This window comes from Rutidosis leptorrhynchoides, chromosome 7 (genome assembly GCF_046630445.1).
Source record: "Rutidosis leptorrhynchoides isolate AG116_Rl617_1_P2 chromosome 7, CSIRO_AGI_Rlap_v1, whole genome shotgun sequence".
Taxonomy (NCBI): domain Eukaryota; kingdom Viridiplantae; phylum Streptophyta; class Magnoliopsida; order Asterales; family Asteraceae; genus Rutidosis; species Rutidosis leptorrhynchoides.
Genome location: NC_092339.1, coordinates 144,357,038 through 144,378,040, shown reverse-complemented (window position 1 = coordinate 144,378,040; position 21,003 = coordinate 144,357,038). Strand labels below are relative to the sequence as shown.

The 21,003-nt window shown below is 32.9% G+C and overlaps 1 long non-coding RNA gene across 3 annotated transcripts; it reads left to right on the top strand.

Moving 5' to 3' along the window:
* The first annotated feature begins 18,152 nt into the window (after positions 1-18,152).
* LOC139858385 (uncharacterized) lies at positions 18,153-19,753 on the top strand. 3 transcript variants are annotated; one of them, XR_011762925.1, is made up of 4 exons: positions 18,153-18,534; positions 19,022-19,165; positions 19,308-19,476; positions 19,588-19,753. It is a non-coding gene; the product is annotated as an uncharacterized lncRNA (long non-coding RNA). The 3 variants fall into 3 exon arrangements; XR_011762924.1 differs by having other exon boundaries at positions 18,153-18,663; XR_011762923.1 differs by having other exon boundaries at positions 18,153-19,165.
* The last annotated feature ends 1,250 nt before the right edge of the window (positions 19,754-21,003 follow it).

The window sequence follows — 21,003 nt, the reverse complement described above, 5'->3', positions numbered from 1 at the left end:
TCAAAAATTTTGAGACGCAATCTAATAGACTTTGATTATCGTGTCGAAACCATATATTAAGATTAAGTTTTAAATTAGGTCGGAAATCTCTGGGTCATCACAGTACCTACCCGTTAAAGAAATTTCGTCCCGAAATTTGAGTGTGGTGGTCATGGCTAACAATAAAAATGTTTTCATGACGATTATGAGTTGATAAATTGAGTTTTATCATCATTGAGTAATATGGATTAAACAATTCGATTACTTGAAGCGTATGAGTGAAGCTATCGCAAAAGATTGAAATAGGAAAAGTAAAGATTCGTCTTAACTTTTTACAGAGTCAGGGTTGAATTCCGAAATTCAAGGGATTTAAAGATAATCTTCGAATCTATAAGATTTGATTCTTCGGCGAATAAGGAAATTAGGATCTCTCTAATTAAATGCGGAGATCTGCCTTGATTACTCTGTCTGGCATTTCCATTATAATTTAAACTCTTCCGTTCCATTATTCTCATCATTCCTATACTTTCTTTCTTAGTTCATACATCCAAACGATTATAAAAAAAAAATGCTTAATCCAGGTCTGATCCTTGTCCTCATCCTTACTATCGCAACAATCATTCTCCTTTTCCAACTTCCACCAGAGGAATCTGCTTTCTTCTACTTCGCCCTTGGGGTCATTGTCCTCATCAAAATGCTTTCCTAAAAAGAATGTCTCGAGCAGGGCTCAAACCCGAGACCTTCTGAATACCCACAAACACTCCTTACCACCCAGCAATTTCTGTCTTTCTGAAATTATATGAATCGTTTATTTATTTAACTCCTCTCTAACAGTTTTCCTAATTCCTCTTCTTCTTCACTTATTTTGTTCGATCAATGCCCTAAACCAGTAATGTTTTCATTAATTCCAATCCTAATTAAACTCCCCAATATATTTAGAACTAATCATTATCAAGAATTTTCAATAATATAAATGAAAAAAAAAATAGAAAAAAAAGACTGCACAGCAGTCGCTGTTTAAGGAAAAAAAGAATTTCGGTTTTTAATTTTTATAACGTAATAGATAAAAGTTATAACACAAAATACATCGCAAATCCATCCTAGAAACTATTGGATTCGTCAATTGGACTCAAAACATCGAATCAATCATGAATTTGATGAAGAACGATTCGTTAGACTTTTTAAATCAAAACTTTGACTTCGAAATTTGAATTCGTTAGAAGGAATCGAGACTTGGGACTTTACAGATAGATTAAAAGAACCCTTTCTAATAGAATTGCATTATTAGATTTTTGAATAAGACTCGAATTCGATATTTTGCTAAAAAGAAGAAGAACAGAGAAAAAAATACCAAGCTGTTCTTCTTTTATTTTCTGTTTAATTCGATCAAATGACAGCAAAAGGTTTTATAATTGATGATGATAATGGATAATTGAATGACCTTTCTCTATAAAAAAAATGGATTTGTCAACTGACTTTTGCATATGAAAGATTTTGGTAACAATAATTTGAGGTAGACAAGAACAAATAAATAAAAAGAAGATAGAGACTGATACCTTTTTTTTATTACAACTAGTCTTATAGTTTTAATCACTCTTATAATGGTTTTTATAATTATATCAATAATAATAATAATAATAATGTTAATAATCCTAATATTGATACTAGCATTATTAATAATAAAGTAGTAATAATATTATTATAACAATTATAGTTTAACTTATAATTAACTTTATTATATTAGATATTAATATTACATGTTCCTAATTTTATGATATATATATATATATATATATATATATAATAATAATAATATTAATAATAATAATAATTCTTAATGATAATACCTTATATTAATAATTCTTAATTCAAATTATTAAATTATTAGTTCCAATTCCTACATTTATATTTATTTATTTGTATGTGTGTATATATATATATATATATATATATATATATATATATATATATATATATATATATATATATATATATATATATATATATATTTATAGTTATTTGCAACCATTGTTCGTGAATCTTCGAAAATAGTCAAAGGTCAAATGATTTCTTGAAATAGTTCAAAAATTTTGAGACGCAATCTAATAGACTTTGCTTATCGTGTCGAAACCATATATTAAGATTAAGTTTTAAATTAGGTCGGAAATCTCCGGGTCATCACAGCTATGTTAGCATACCATGGAGGTATTACTAATTTAAGATCCCATTCCAGCCATTCCTAAGCTCATATGATGTTCTTCCAAAAAGTTATCTCTGATATCTTCTTCAACAAGTTATTCCATTGTTGGGTTTTCCAGTCGACTGATATGATCTGTTGCGACGTTCTTTGCTCATTTCTTGTCTTTAATTTTGATGTCGAATTCTTGTAGGAGTAAGATCCATCGTAGGAGTCTTGGTTTTTCATCCTGTATAGTGAATAGAAATTTAAGGGCTGAATGATCTGTGTAAACTATAGTTTTGGATAGGATTAGATATGATCGGAATTTTTTGAAAGCTCTTTTTTCGTAGTAGTGTAATTCTCTTGAGCTCAACTTAAGGTTTTACTAGCATAGTAGATCAGATGAAAGTACTTATTACTTCGTTCGCCTAGCACTGCTCCAACAGTAAAATCATTGGCGTTACACATGATTTTGAATGGTAAACTCTAATCAGGAGCTATCATTAGCGGTGCATGTGTGAGATGATTCTGGAAATAGTTGAAGGCTTGAATACATTCATCACTGAAGATGAATGGGACTTATTTTCCTAGTAGATGAGTGATAGGTCGAGTGATTTTTGAGAAGTCTTTTATGAAGCGTCGATAAAATCCGGCATGTCTCAGGAAACTCTGAACGACTTTCACAGTGGTAGGTTGGGGAAGTTTGGATATGGTTTCTATTTTAGCCTTGCCAACTTCTATTCCTGATTTTGACATCTTGTGTCCTAAAACTATTCCTTATTTGACCATGAAGTGACATTTTTTCCAAATTTAGAACGAGGTAGATTCTTCGTACCGAGTGAGCATCTTGTCTAGGTTATAAAGGCATGAAGCACTCCAAAAACTGAGAATTCATCAATGAAGACTTCCATTCAACGTTCGATCATGTCATGGAAAATTTCTACCATGCATCACTGAAATGTATTTGGTGCATTACACAGCCCGAAGGGCATGGATCGATTGGCAAATGTTCCATAAGCACAGGTGAACGTTGTCTTTTCTTGGTCCTTTGGATCGAGGGGGATTTGAAAGTAGCTAGAAAAACCGTCGAGAAAGCAATAGAACTCGTTTCCAGATAATCTTTCTAACATTTGATCGTTGAATGGGAGTGTAAAATGATCTTTTCGAGTCGTATCATTTAATTTGCGATAATCAATACAGACCGTCCAATCGATAACTTTACGAGTTGGTATGAGGTCATTATTTTTGTTTTTAACCACGGTTATCCCTTCTTTATTTGGGACAACCTGTACAGGACTGGGCCATGGTGAGTCAGAAATTGGATAGATCATACTGGCGTCCAGAAGTTTGATTACTTCTTTCTTAACGACTTTTTAAATTATTGGGTTAACTCTCCACTGTCTCGAAATAGATGGTTTGAAGTCATCTTCCATGAAGATCTTATGAGTGCAATAGTTAGGACTGATTCCTTTGATATCGAAGATCTTCCAGGCTATTGCTTTCTTGGGTGACTTCAACACCTCTATGAGTTATGCTTTTTCTTACGGTGTGAGTTCTTTAGAGATTATCACTGGCAGTTGCGATTCCTCTTCCAGGAATACATATTCCAAATGCTTGGGCAACTCCTTCAGCTCTATCTCCGGTGCTCCTCGATAGACGGATTCATTTGGAAATTTCTTTCTGATCTAACGAGTCGTAGCCTTCTTGGAACTCTGATTCTTCATTTTCTCTTAGAGCGGTGACTTATGCTATTTCTTCCTTTATTCGACAAATTTTCCTAATTAGTGACTCATCTTCCGAAACTTCTTCTTTTGTTTGGAAGGATGGCTCAAGAAGCTCTTCACAGTTTTCAGCTAACTGTGGTTTCTAATTTACAGAGATGAAGTCTGTTTCTTCATGCAATCTTCTTTTTAGTAGAGTTAGTGGAATGCCTACTCCTAGTGGTTCTATTACCCTTTAGTCAAGTTTCTTGTACCTGCTGTTACCTACAGTAGGACCTCCGTTCCCGAAGCGAAGAAAGAGGAGCAAGAACAAGAGGTTGTCCTCTGTCGGCCCAATAGTTCTGCAACTACTACCGTGGTTGTTGCCAAGTATCGTGCCTTTGATCTTACTTACGAAGATTAGAGATTCATGCTGGTCTGGTTTAGTAGCTGAGTATGTGTCAGTGAGTGGAGATTCTTCAGAGAATATCGAACACAACCTTCCAGAAGCCTGATTTTGGCTACATACGGCCATAGTTTCTTTCAGATATTCGTTGGCAAATTCTTGAGCAGAGTCTATTAGACCGCCATCTTCTTCCTTAGGATGTCTCATGAGTTGGTCAATATTGAATGTGACTTCCTCATATTCGACTCTTAGTTTCAAAGATTTTTCATTTACGTTAATCACAGCCTCGGCGGTATTCAAGAATGTCAACCAAGTGTGAGTGGGACCTTGGTGTCCTCCTTAATATCCATGATGACGAAATTGACAGAAAATATGAACTTATCTACTCTGACTAGGACATCCTCAGCAATTCAACGGGGGATCTTTACTGATCTGTCAGCGAGTTGTATAGTCATTCTGGTTAGGATTAGATCTTTGAATCCTAAATTTAAAGATAAAGATTAAGGCATTAGGTTTACACTGGCTCCCAATTAAGTCAGCCAAAGCATTACTGATTTGGACATCTTGCAGGTATCTCCTAACTTCGGGGGAGTACCATGTTGCAACACCAATGAGCACTCCCCACTTAAGAGAAAGCTCACTATCTCTCTTAATCTCTGGTTATTCTAAAGTATATCTTTGAAAAATTTAGCCCAATTTAGCATTTTGACCAGAGCGTTATTTAGTCGTACATTTAAATGTAAGTTCTTAATGATATCCTAATACTTTGCAAACTGGGCTTCCTGCATTTCTTTTCTAAGCCTACCTAGAAAGGTAAGAGTGCTCGCAGGATAATCTATAGAGTTTTGGAAAGTACGGGGTTTGGATTGACGACATGGTTAATTAATTGACACAGGTTCCATTTCGGAAAGGTTTTTTGTGGAAGTGTCTCCTTTATTTGCGGAGATATTAATGGTTGTTTCTTTTCATCTTCTAGTTATGACTAGAGCATCAAACTCTTCATATCGTGTTTCAATTTTGGCTGTTAACTGTTTTAGAGTAAGTTGAAAATTTGTCATCAGTTCTTCAAAAGTGTTTTTTTTTTTTTTTTATTTTATTTATCAAAATATCAAACTTCTTTTGGCATTCTATGACTTGAAGTTTTGTAACGTATTGTTTGTCATAAATCAGCTAAAATCTTTTAAGAGTATGGAGTTTTTTGTAGAGGACAGATTATGCTAAAGTCCGAGCTATTGTGCTGTTTATAGGCCCATCTAGGGTAAAGATACCGCAGATTGGTTCTAGTAGCTTCGTGACTTTGTGTAGGAATTGAGAAGTTTGGAATTGCTAGGTTGAGATCTTCTAACCTGGATTCCAATACCTTTTGAGTCTGAGTAGAAATGTTGTCTCCTGAGCAACTTCATCACTCTAGTCTTCCTGTTATGTTGCTATCATTTCTATTAGATCCCATGCTTCGGTGGCTGTTTGTGTCACGAGATTTCCTTGAGAGGCCGTGTTGGTATTAGATTTATCATTTTAGATAAACCATTGTAAGCGTGCAGATTAAACCTGTCCGAGTTAACAAATGATTTGGACATCTTTTAAGCATCATCTTGAATCTATCCCAGGCTAAGCATAGTGATTCGTTATATTTTTTTTGTGAAAGTTAATGATCTCATTCTTTAGGCTGGTTTGTAGGGAAGGGGGATGTAATTTGAGTAAGAACCTTGTTACTAATTCTTCCCATGATGGATTGAATTGGATTCAAGTCCATCAAACCATGTTAAAGCATTCATAGACAAAGAATATCGAAAAAGATGAAGTATCAAAATATTTTATTAGTTTTATCTTTCTTATAAGATTCAACCAGACTGATGAACTTACTCAGGTGGGAGTTTGGATCGTCATTCGGGAGGCCTTCAAATTGACAAAACATACTGATCATTTTGATCTTGTGTGAGTTGATTTCTGGGGCTCCTTCGGTTGTCAAAATGATAAGTCCATCTCGTTCTTCTATGCACGACTTTTGCATAGAAGCGAGAGTAACTCGATTTTTCATTTTTAACTTTCTGATTTTGAAAAGCTTAATTTAACTTTCTGATAATATTAATTATTTGAAAGGTTTGACGATCTAATTAAAACAAATATATTTGAAATTCGGTTGCTAAGCTTATCGATATAATAATTAAATAAGTTTTACACAGATAACTTTATACCTAAGTGGCTAGATCGACTATGGAGAGGCATGATCCTTTTGGTTTTAATATAATTAAAGACTGTTAGCAAAATCCAACAACTAAATCCGTGTGTAATTGTCTTTCTTAGACACCACAAAATAGTACTTGTTAACTTATTAAAACTTCCTTAATTAGAATAAACGATTCCCCAGCTGCGCCGCCAAAAATCTAGTTTACACTACTGATATCGCTTAAAAAGTAGCTTTTGTTTGACATGTAATGAGGTTGACAGAGCGGGTCTCGGCTGTGCGGACTAACTGATTTATATTTATTGTAGCAGGACCTAAATCTACTTTTTATCTTCCTAGGTAGAAAGTATTAGTTGACCTAGGGTAGTATTTTTGAATGGTTTAAAGAATTGAATTTCAAGGGTATAGCTGTCTTTGATTAAATTGACTAGTTAAAAACATAGTAGTTGGTTTTAAGCTAACAATCCTAATTGCGAAAAAATAAAGGTAATGGAGAGATATTAGGAGTATGCAGATCAAGGAAATGTTGACCAAGATATTGGCCCAGGCTAGGGAAATGTAGTTGTGTTTGAGATAGGTCTTTAATTAGGATAGCATAGATCTGATCGGATGAGCCACTCGTACAAGCCTACTTGACTCTAGACTCTCAGAGTTCTCTTTGAGCAAAGGCAGGTATGTCACTAGGGTTGCACAACTAAAATGTGTCTAATCTTCAGAGGTATCCTAAGTAAAACACTAGATTTTGTTAGGGTTTGAGTTATAATGCTAACTCTTTTTATCAGTTTAGGAAACTGAATAACAATATGCCATGTTAAGTGAACACAATCACAAATGGAAGGAGTCCGTCGAGTTAAGTTGACAAAACGTTTAAGGGAAACTAAAAAACTTATCACCATTCTACAATGATCAAACTAATCTAATTATTATACGACATTACAATGTTAAACTGATGATAAAACATATAAGAACCTACAAGATACACACAACTAGGAGTATGAATAATCCTAAGGAAGCAATCAAACAAGAACATGAAATATGGTTATATCATACGATTGGGTGTAGCTAGATAAGTCATAACAGTCTTAAGAGGTCTCTTGGAAATAACTATCAAGTATGCTAGGTCATTCATGTCTCAATTCCTAAGTTTTGTGTCCTGAAAGAGCATTAACTGCCTCTCGGGAACTCTAACCATACCGAGTTCAGTGATTCCCGAGGTATAGTATAACCGAGCGTTTTAGATCCTATGAAGTAGCTAATTTCATATAGGTGTACAAATCTCAGTCACAACCTAGGTTGGTCTATCCTCAATATTCTAACATACAAACTTATCGAAATTATAAATTCAGTATCACAATAGTACTCGTACTATATACACATAACTACGCTAGCCTAGACTTCTATCATAGAAAAATACATATTATTTTAAGCTAGCATGGTAATATCGGAATGCATATTCAAACATAAATAATAACAATACATTTTTAAATAAAAAGCGTGTTTCGGATAAAAACCAGAAAAAGTGTAGCGTACAATAGTCTGTCCGAGATCGCAGTGACTCTGGAATATCCTCCGAAATAAAAGCTAGACTAACTACTAAAAGGTAAAAAGCCAAAAACATGAATTGGAATATAATTTATTTATTTTAGAAGTGTGTCTAAAATGATAGACAAATGGCCTTTAAATAGGGAAATCCAGACCCTGGCAGGCTGTCTGGCCAGGCCGTGTGCATGGCAGGTCGTGTGATGTTGGCCGTGTTCTTCTGATCTTGGCAGCCCGTATGGCTTGGTGGCAAGCCATATAACCAGGTCGTGTGCCAAGGCCGTATGGCTCAGTTTTCTTACTTCCAAGACCGTGACTTGGTTTTCGAGGCCGTAACTTGATTTTTACTGTTTTTCTCTAGAAGATTCGTTTTAAGCACGTTTTCTTCGATTATTCTTGCACCGTCTTTGTAATTACCTGATCTACAAAATAAGACAAATAAATTCTTATTTTCTCGATAAAGTTTGTAGCTTTATTGTTTTAGGGCATATCATCAAGTCCGGTAAAAACGTGACTTTTTCGCCGATATTAATTCGTAATTTCCCAATAACAGAGCCAATAACTACGTTCTATTAGTTGGAAAAGGGATTGAATTTATAACTTAATCAGAAAGCATCTTAACAACATATTCAGTTCACAATATTATTTCAGCAGCGTAACTGATTACATCATAGCGTACACTAAAGATAACTACTCGCTAATCATGGTAATGATATCGTCTTTCATAATAACGAAAGACATTATAAAAGATAGATAAAATATAGAAGTACTAGTAGATTAATCGAGTTCTGAAAGTACAAAAGTGACAACTTTAGACGCACCTCCAATCATTTACTGACTCCGTTTACCGCCTAATCTTGGTAATTATCGCTAATCGATAATTACATAACAATCCTAGAGAGAGGAACTAGAGAGAGAAGTGAGATTGAGAGTGAATTGTGTTTTGAAATGGATGACAAATGGCCTTTAAATAAGTGAAATTCAGCCCTGGAAAGTCGTGTGCAATGGCCGTATGGGCTGGAAAACCGTGTAAGGCTGATGTTATGCGAGGTGTATATGAAATAGTATTAATTTAAATACGAAATACGACGAAATATTACACAAGTTTTAATTATTTATTTACAAAATGGATATACCTAAACCTTGCTACAACACTATAGGCAGTGTACCTAATCGTAGAGTAGTATAGTTTTTAGTAAGTCCGGTTCGTTCCACAGGGAGACGGTTACACTATATTTTTATATAATTACATTTGTACAAAAAAATATAAATATATATATATATATATATATATATATATATATATATATATAATAATAATAATAATAATATATAGGGGGTTTTACCGTTTAATGACCGGTTTGTCGATTTTATATTTTAAGCGAAGCGTAAAGTAAATGACGATATTTAACTAACAATATAAAATAAATAACAATAATTAAAATGACAATAAATAAAAGTACGAGGAAATATGAAATAAAATATATTATGCTTATTTAAACTTCCGTAATCATGATGTTTGACGTGTTGATTTTCAGTTTATTCCCATGGGTTAATTGTTCTTTGTCCTGGATTATTTAATATGCCCGTCTGGTTTTTGTCCATAACAGTCCATCAGTCATAAATATAAAGTGCGAGTGTCCTCGTCAAATTATCCTTATATCTGAAGTCAAATATTCCAACTAATTGGGGACTTAAACTGTAACAAGGTTTTAATACTTTGTTTAATAATTACACCAGGATATCGACTGCGTGTAATCCAAGGTTTAATACTTTGTTAATAATTACGCCAAGTGTCCTTGTACATAATTTCACCCCTGTTTTAATAATTCCATAGACTATTAATCCATTTCCGTGTCCGGTTAAATGAACGATTATTCGTACATATAAATATCCCGCCCATCGTGTTCGATCGAGTGTATATGGTTATTTATAGGGATGTCCAATTGTAAATCTTTATATTAAAATTAACAAACTATCATTTAGTTAAACAAATATAAAGCCCATTAATAGCCCATAGTCTAATTTCCACAAGTGTCGTTCTTTTGTCCAAACCCCAATTATGGTACAAAGCCCAATTACCCAATTTTAGATATTTTTAGTCCAACATCATGATTACTTCGGTTCAAATAAGCATAATAACAACTTAGTTACGAGACATTAATTTAAAAAGGGAGAACATAACTTACATTGATTATTTAACACGTAGTGTTACACGGACAGAGTTCCGGCTTAAAAACCCGTAAAATAACCTTTACATAACCCGAACTAATCTAATATAAAACTACCCTATACTATATATATATATATATATATATATATATATATATATATATATATATATATATATATATATTATATTTATTTATTATTTATTACAGAGTATTATTATTATTTTTTATGTTTTTTAAACTCGGCAGAATGCATGGCCTTTTATAGGCATTTCTGATTTTTGCAGCTCCGCGAGTTGCGGCATTTTAAGCCTGCAAACTCCGCGAGTCGCGGAGTTTGAAAATCCAGCTCACACAATTTTGGAACCTTGCTTGTCGACATAATTTATATATAAATATAAAATATAAATAATTAATATAATTATTTATATATTATATTATATTCTTGTGCATAGTAGACTTGTAATTTTTGGTCCATTGCGTCGGGCGTTGATAGTTGGCTCGGGTACCGGTTCCGGATTTTCGAACGCCTTTTCGTATAATTTAATATCTTGTACTTTGCGTTCTGCAACTTGTACTTTTGTCATTTTTAGACATTTCTTATCAATAAGTTGAACCACTTGGATTGTATCATGTACATTTGAGCTTTTTGGACGTTTTTGTCTTCAAATCATCGTTTTCGCCTTTTGTCTTCGCACTTATTTAATATAAACGATTACAACTTAAGATAGAACAATTACAACTAAATAATTTACATATTGGGAGGATATTGCTACAAAATATATGTTCATTTGGAGCACTATCAAATATCCCCACATTTGAACGTTGCTTGTCCTCAAGCAATACATAACTTGAAATAATATAATACATCACACGAATCACTTCTTTATTCTTCACACTTTGTACATCAGTGATTTTGATATGGCGGTATAAATAATGATAGTAACGATAGAACCATGGTTAAAGGTGGGTGTGTCATCCACAGTTGCCTCGGGTTTAGGTCAACGACACTTGCAATCAAATAACCGATTTACTTTCAGTTTCTAAAGCAAAGTGCACATTTGAAAGGCGATTTACAGTCCCACATGACTATGAAAATGTAGATCCTTAAGGAAATTGGATCTTTATGAAAACATTTGATCTTTTGAAAATTCAATCTAGCTTTTACCCTAGATAAGTTTTTCGGAATAACCCTTCATCGGTGTTTGCAAAATGATTTTTTTTGGGTTTTGTGGGTTTCAGATTTGAAAATTTTAGCTCAAAACTTATGGTTTTGTGTTACCCACTTGCTAACCTTGTATTAGGAAAGCAACACATCCAGTTTACTTGTCCCGTATATTACCTTTCGGTAAACTACCGTCCGGTTGTAAAGGAAAGCGATGAACAAGCAACTGTTAAGGCAATGTCCCGTGACTTGATTTTGATTATGGTCTATAAACGTGTCGGATGCTAGTACTATCCTTTGTAGGAGCAATAGTAAAGATCATCCTATGATTTTTCGGTCTGGCACAAGGTCCTGTCTCCGACCATGCTATGCAACCACCGTTCTTACGGTTGACACCCGATTTTGTTCAGGTGACCTAATGAATTCCAGGTGAATTCCTAGGATTTTACGTTCAATGGTAATGAACGCATTGAAAATAGGTTTTCAGAAAACAAATAGATTTTAATGTTGATTAAAATATTTTCTCGTTCAAGCTCGAGTTTAGATATCATTGAATTCCATGAGTTTGTAATTCTCAATCTTTAAGGTCAATCTCAAGGATTGAGTAATATCAGGCTTAAAAGCTGATTTTTAATCTTTAAGGAGATTATCCTTTTTGGGGATCTGATTCATTAGTCTTATCAAGCTAATTTTCACGGTGCCCCCCATTGTACGAGATAAATCCTTTTCATGGTTAGGATAAATCTGACCACTTGGCGACCCTGTTTGATGTTGAGGTCCGTGGATTTCCTGCTGATTTTAGTGATGACTTTTCTAGATTTTTCGTCAACCTACAGCTGGTCTGGACGACAACTTCTTGACCTAAATCAAGAAGCACGTGTCTTTTTCGGAAGACTTTACTTCCTTTTAATGATGGAATTGATTCATCGTGTAGATCCATCTTTTCTTTTCTTTCATCGGGTAAAATAGTTAATTTAGTCCAAAACAAAAGCACCTGCAATAAACTTTACAGAAACATGTGCTAGATAGTTTTTAATTGAATAACTAGGTACATTCTCCCCACACTTAGTTTCTTTCTTTGCCTTTTTATTCTCCTTTATTTCATTTTAAATGAATTCAAGCGTTTTAGGGTGTTTCTCAATTTATGTCCTTTCCGAGGTAACGATAATTTCGGTATTAACACCTAGTTTTCACCGTTCATAAATATATATAAACATGTTTTAAATTCATTTAGTTAAAAATTTTTCAAATTTTCATAAAATTTGGCAAATAAACCAAGTATAAACCCGAGAGAATTTATAACCCTTCCCCACACTTGAGATCATGCAATGTCCTCATTTGCATGAAATCAGACTCTAATTATAAATTCATGAGGGTGATTAGTGTAGAAAAGTGATTGAAAATACCCAGTTTGTAATTACAAAGCTCGTCGAATGATAGATGGCGCGCCTCATCGTTCATTCCTTCTTGTTTTATCACACATGCTTTTTTTAAAAAACGGCTGCTTTTCTGAACTGTTTACTAATATTTGAAAAAGCGTCTTTTACCCTAATCATGCATTTTTATTAATGAGTTATGCACTGACCCGAACCCCTAATTTAACGTTAAGTGGGGTTAGACTTCCCCACACTTAGCTGACGACATGTGAAGTCTGTAGAATAAGTTCCACGAATTAAAATAGTGAGCCAATTATTTACATCTCGGGTGGTATATATTATATCAATGGGTTTAAAGTTTAGACCTACCCGATCGTCACTACCTAATTCTTTTTTAAGTGTAGCTTTTAGTAAATGGATATGTCTCTTTTCTGGTTCTTGGTCAAATGGATCGATATACACTGACATACTTATTTCTATAGGGTGGACAATTCCTAATATTCCCTTCCTTTTATTCTCGTGATCAAAGTTTTCACCTCTATTACCCGATTGGGTGAAATCCGAGGTGTCATTATCTATTACAGCTCGTAGTTCATCTTCGGTAGATGACTCGTCTATTGAGAATATAGGGTTGGAAGGTTGTGTAATGGTGAAGTTCGGTTTGGCCTCGGGGGTAAAATTTTCAACGTTATCGTTTTTCCAAGAGTACCAATTTGTCACCCTTACTTCTTCATCATCATCCATTGATGGATTGATGATTTCGTCGATAGAGGCTAATGTGTCATTATGTTGTGAAATTGGTAAGACTGAATAAAAAGTATCATCGGGATAGTTGGTGATTTCGGAGCTCTCGAATTCATCAAAATTCGATGATCTGAGATTTTCTTGCACACTACTCCTCAGATCAACAGCTGTATAATCTGATAGAGTTTCAACTTGCCTATTTACAAACTCTCTCATTTGTTCATTTTGAGCATGAAGTTCTTCGAGTTTGATTTTCATATAATCTAAAGAATTTTCAGACACATACTTTTCCTCGTCCTCTGGTTGTTGAGTTTGGATATATTCTTGGGAATAATTCCAATTAGAATTGTATTCCTCATAATCATTCCATTCAGGTTCTATGGGTTCATAATTTTCCATAGGAACGTAATAATAACATTCCCATGTTGAGTGATAATCTCCACAGATTTCACAACCAGTTATTGTTTCGTCATTCGTGATCCAAGATTGACTGAACGAATTACCATCAAAACCCGTTTGAGAGTATTGATTTAATTGATTTTGGAGTTCAAAAAGAGTTTCCAAGGCCTTGTTTTTAAAATTTTCCATTTTATTGCGATGGCCAAATTTTAGCTACAATGTGGTGCATTCACTAATTATCCTATTAGTTATAAAATAGAAAAACTTATATAAGTTGTCCAATTAATAGACTTTTCTGATTTTTGCCCACGTTTCGAATAGCCAAAAGATGCAGCAGGAAGCCAGGACCCTTTAAATCGGTAGCCCACAACTTGCCACTAACAAATCCAACTATTACTACGAACCAGAAAATTTGGATGCCTATTAACTTAACCGCTTAAATAATTTTTCTTTCCGTTTGGAGAATTAGATAAGAAGTAGAGAAAATTTCTAAGTCCTAAAAACTAAAGCGTCGATAAATAAGAAAGAAAAAGATTGCGCGTCGAAAAACGTCGAAAAATAAAAATAAGAAAGTAGCGCGTCGTAACTTAAAAGGTACTAAAATTTATAAACAGCGTCGCAAAATTCTAAAGCACCTAAATTTTAGTCTAAAAAAATAAGCACTTAAGGAATTTTACGGCAAATCCTAAAAATCTAGAAATAAAAACACTAATCTTAAAACTAGATACAAACGACAAAAATACAAATATTACGATTAAACAAATAAAAAGATACAAAAATAAAACTAAGCTTAAAATTGATAAAATTATTTATTTTTATAAAAATATTATTTTTATATTTATTTTATAAAAGTATTAATTTTTATATATATTAAAACTAATTATAATTAATATTACAAATTAATTAATAAAACTAAAGTAATTATAATAATAATTAAGTAAATAGGGTTAAATAAAAAAAATAATAAATAATAATTACTCTGTACTTAATGCTAATTAGGGTTTGTGGTGGCCTGACAGGGCGGCTACGCGAGTCGCGGTTCCACCTGGCAACAAACTCCGCGAGTCGCGGAGATTTGAAATTAAAATGACAAGTTTCGTTTTTTTTAAAATATTTATATTAATTAAATAAAACTTATATTTAAAAACTAAAATATAAATACTTTATAATTTTGTAAATAGAAATCTAAAAAAATAAATTTATATATATATTTTTTTTTTCTATTTTTAATTTTTTAAAATTTTTTTTTATTTTTTTTATTTTTGGGTACTTATAATAAATAAGAAAATATTTTTACGAAATAAGAAATAATATATTTTTACAAAAATATAGTTTTTCACCCGATCCCCGGCAGCGGCGCCAAAAATACTTGATGTTATGCGAGGTGTTTATGAAATAGTATTAATTTAAATACGAAATACGACGAAATATTACACAAGTTTTAATTATTTATTTACAAAATGGATATACCTAAACCTTGCTACAACACTATAGGCAGTGTACCTAATCGTAGAGTAGTATAATTTTTAGTAAGTCCGGTTCGTTCCACAGGGAGACGGTTACACTATATTTTTATATAATTACATTTGTATAAAAAAATATAAATATAATATATATATATATATATATATATATATATATATATATATATATATATATATATATATATATATATATATATATATATAATATAAAAGGGGGTTTTACCGTTTAATGACCGGTTTGTCGATTTTATATTTTAAGCGAAGCGTAAAGTAAATGACGATATTTAACTAACAATATAAAATAAATAACAATAATTAAAATGACAATAAATAAAAGTACGAGGAAATATGAAATAAAATATATTATGCTTATTTAAACTTCCGTAATCATGATGTTTGACGTGTTGATTTTTAGTTTATTCCCATGGGTTAATTGTTCTTTGTCCTGGATTATTTAATATGCCCGTCTGGTTTTTCTCCATAACAGTCCATCAGTCATAAATATAAAGTGCGAGTGTCCTCGTCAAATTATCCTTATATCCGAAGTCAAATATTCTAACTAATTGGGGACTTAAACTGTAACAAGGTTTTAATACTTTGTTTAATAATTACACCAGGATATCGACTGCGTGTAATCCAAGGTTTAATACTTTGTTAACAATTACGCCAAGTGTCCTTGTACATAATTTCACCCCTGTTTTAATAATTCCATAGACTATTAATCCATTCCCGTGTCTAGTTAAATGAACGATTATTCGTACATATAAATATCCCGCCCATCGTGTCCGATCGAGTGTATATGGTTATTTATAGGGACGTCCAATTGTAAATCTTTATATTAAAATTAACAAACTATCATTTAGTTAAACAAATATAAAGCCCATTAATAGCCCATAGTCTAATTTCCACAAGTGTCGTTCTTTTGTCCAAACCCCAATTATGGTACAAAGCCCAATTACCCAATTTTAGATATTTTTAGCCCAACATCATGATTACTTCGGTTCAAATATGCATAATAACAACTTAGTTACGAGACATTAATTTAAAAAGGGAGAACATAACTTACATTGATTATTTAACGCGTAGTGTTACATGGACAGAGTTCCGGCTTAAAAACCCGTAAAATAACCTTTACATAACCCGAACTAATCTAATATAAAACTACCCTATACTATATATATATATATATATATATATATATATATATATATATATATATATATATATATATATATATATATATATATATATATATATTATATATATTTATTTATTATTTATTACAGAGTATTATTATTATTTTTTATGTTTTTTAAACTCGGCAGAATGCATGGCCTTTTATAGGCATTTCTGATTTTTGCAGCTCCGCGAGTTGCGGCATTTTAAGCCTGCAAATTCCGCGAGTCGCGGAGTTTGAAAATCCAGTTCACACAATTTTGGAACCTTGCTTGTCGACATAATTTATATATAAATATAAAATATAAATAATTAATATAATTATTTATATATTATATTATATTCTTGTGCATAGTAGACTTGTAATTTTTGGTCCATTGCGTCGGGCATTGATAGTTGGCTCGGGTACCGGTTCCGGATTTTCGAACGCCTTTTCGTATAATTTAATATCTTGTACTTTGCGTTCCGCAACTTGTACTTTTGTCATTTTTAGACGTTTCTTATCAATAAGTTGAACCACTTGGATTGTATCTTGTACATTTGAGCTTTTTGGACGTTTTTGTCTTCAAATCGTCGTTTTCGCCTTTTGTCTTCGCACTTATTTAATATAAACGATTGCAACTTAAAATAGAACAATTACAACTAAATAATTTACATATTAGGAGGATATTGCTACAAAATATATGTTCATTTGGAGCACTATCAAAGGCAAACATGTGAAGCAGTCGTGTGAGATTCTTGCACGTGTGCTCCAGCCGTTTGGTGAACCATGGCAACCCGTGTGGCAGCCCGTGTAGCTCAAAATGGGCAGCCCGTGTGACTTGGCCGCGTGGCTTGGTTCTCGGGTCGTTTTGATTTGTGTCCGAGGTCGTAACTTGTCTTTCACCATTTTCCACTACTACATTCTGGCTCATTTAGAGCCCTTCATTTAGACGTGTTCACTACATACCACGTCTAATTTATTAAACGGGACACGCCTAATTAAGGTTTTACCAAAATAAAACACGGAACACGTCTAAATAATAGTAGCAACACATCTAATTAGAAACTTGCAACATGTCTAAATAAGTATAACACCTCTAATTGGTAACCACGTCTAATAAATTTTACCAGGAACACCTCTAATTAACAACACGTCTAACAAGTATTTCAAGGAACATGTCTAATTAACAACACGTCTAATAACTTTTACCAGGAACACGTCTGAATGAAAAAACAACACGTCTAATTGGAAACACGTGTAATAAGTTTTCCCAGGAACACGTCTAATAAGTTACAAAAAACACGTCTAATTAGTTTACAACAAACGCCTTTTAACTGGAACACGTCTAAATAAGTTTAAATAAGTTTAAATAAGTTAACGAGCTCCGTTTAATCAACCTAACCCTTACAGTTCAGTTAACATAAGTTAACAGAACACGTCTAATTAAACTTTTAACGTTCCCTCATCTTAATTATTATCATTATGGTTATCATTATTATTATATTATATTATAATTTATAACAATTATTCATCTATATTCATCTATATAACAACAAAAGGACTGTAATGTCGTTTTACATTTTAACTTGGTTGTCGTTTATACTAGCAATCGTCCCCTCTTTGCACCATGCTTCTCACCCACTTTTATTTATTACTTAATAAATAATAATACTCCATCATCATTTCATCATTGAAAATCAAACGAGAGATAAGAGAAAAACCTCCACCTCACCTACTTCGTCAACAACTTCCCATCTGATTCCTGTCATTCTTTTCTTGTATAAGAATCCAGTAAAAATTCCCACTTGAAACTAGGGTTTGCGAGGGTTATACTCAAATCGCCACCATCACCATTGTAGGTTCTCTATAAGATCGTGATAATCCAGTTCTAATCTAACTCTATAACATCGCTTCATGCGGTAACGTTTAAAGTTACGAATTCCATTTGATAGTTGTTTGCGATCAACGTTACAAATTGGGGTTTGAACTCTTTGAATCCTTTGTTTCACAAGATTGGGAATTAGTTAGGGTTCAATGAGCCTTAAAAAGTAAGTTTTTTTTTTTTTTTGGTAATTAAATTGACTAGGGTTTTGGATAAACGATTCAGTTCAAACACAAAATTGGGGTCGTTTTCTAGGTTGCTTTTCATCACCCCCTGGCCAGTGTGTTTATTACAGGTATTAACTATTTATGTTTCCTATTTTTTGCTCTATCTTGTGTATTTTGGTTGTAATCAGCAGAATGTTGAGCTTGGAGATGTTGTGCAACTAATTTAGTGTTTTTTAGTTCGGGTTTGGGTTATGCCCATAAAGTGTTCGATATAATGCTTAATTTGAAAATTAAGTTAATGTTCTCTTTGACATGTAGATGGAATTAAATAGGCTGCATAGAAAGTAGAATTGTTTTTATTGTAATTTGTTGGTTTCAAATGTAGAATTGTGTATGTGCTTTTGAAACTATAGATGCTCTTCATTGCTACTAATTGTACTGTATATACTCCATATAATATGTCTAATGTATGTGGAGTTTTTGTAGGATTTAACTTTCGTTTCTAATACCATGGAAGGAATTCAAACAAAATGAGAGAACATGCTTGCAAAATGGTTGATCTGTCAGTCCCATGGCATTCAGTTTATCAAACAAGAAGTCACAAATTCAACTCTAATCAAGCTACTACAGGTAGGTTATTGCACAATTGATACATGCAAGTTACCTTTTTCAACTATATGAGGCTTTTGAATTTGCAGGTACTTAAACCCTCAATTTCTTACTAAAAACATAACATAATAGATACTAACATTACTACAAACATATTATCTAGGTTGTATATTGTATACAAAGTGTTGGACCCATGCCATGGAACCACCTTTTATACCAACTGATTGTAATGGACAACAAAAATAACTCGATGTCGACAAAAACGAAGACGCGGCGAAGCGCGTATCGAACCAACTTCTAGCTATAATCATATATGCTAAAACAAATACGGAGTACTACCATTGTTCATGAGCTATCTACTTTTTGTTTTTTTTTTTTTTTTTTTTTTTTTTTTTTTTTGTTTTTTTTTTTTTTTTCTAACTATGGTATCATATATCCAACAGGCTATTCTAGAATCAAATTGGCCCTCATCTCTCTGCTACACACCTGCCTCTACCAACAATTCCTTTGCCCTGGACACTGTCCACTAGAGTGTCTTTATGGAGATAAAACTCCGATTATGTCTAATGGTGTATATGCCGTTCCAAGTCAACTGAATACACAATAAAGGTATATATATATATATATATATATATATATATATATATATATATATATATATATATATATATATATATATATATATAGAGAGAGAGAGAGAGAGAGAGAGAGAGAGAGAGAGAAGTTACCCGTGATTCTCATTTATACTGTTTTGCTATATTATTTTGTGATTCATGGTGTCCTGTAGAGATCACATTGATTGTTAACGAATTATTTACTAAGTTTGTTCACTCATAATGAGGTTCTTAAGAGTTGGCTGTCCAATGATTTTTTTTAATGTACTTTAATGCAATCTGCTAATTATACTGATTTGTTTTAAGCGTGCTCTGTATTGCAGCTGAATTTGACATGTTTCCATGTAGACGTGATTCAATTGTATAACAGCTGAATTTGACAGTTGTAGTAGGAGAACCTAACACAAAAAAGATCTCTAGTTAACAATTTCTCGTTCAAGGTATCTTAAATATTCTTTCTAAGTACAAAGCATTACATAACTAAACATGTGTCCGCTCTAGATTCTTCATTTTAAGTTCGTTTTCTTCGATTCTTCTTGCATCTTCGTAATCATTTGATCTACCAAATAAAGCAAACAAATGCTTATTTCTTTGATAAAGTTAATTACTTTATTATTTTGTTACTTGATATGAGGGGGGTAAAAACGTGCTTTTTAGCCGATATCAAATATCGTTCACTTAGAGTTTGCTTGTCCTCAAGCAAACTCCCTGTTTTTAACTTTAAGAAATATTTCGAAGTTTCCTTTCTATTTTCTTAGGCGGTTTGCTTTTAATTATAAGAACGAAAGTAAGGTGAGTCCTCTGTGTCAGGGTTTGAAACAATCTCTGCATGCATGCGGGGAGGTTACATGACTTAGGCTATCTCTCCTGGGTCACTCAAATCACACAAGTGTATGGGGTTCTCTACAGATCTATTAGCCAGTCATGTTGTACTCATCTTCATAGGCTTTATAAAGACTTAAATCCTTGTTACTAGTGTGACGGTGGTGATAACCATAGCTTCTAGGTCATTTGTCAAGATAAAAAGATTTTTTTGGAGTGGTGGCGAAGTTGTTTGGGTAAATAAGGATAAAATAGTCTTTTTAAAGACTTTTATTCAGAATTTTGGAAAAGGATAGATAGGAGTGCTGATATTTCGTGAAGCACTTTTAGAGTTCCATGAACTCTTTCTTTGACTTTATAAGTTCCCACAGGAATCCTTGCGATCGAGTTCTTTGTTCTCCAGCAGTCTTCATTTTTGACTTT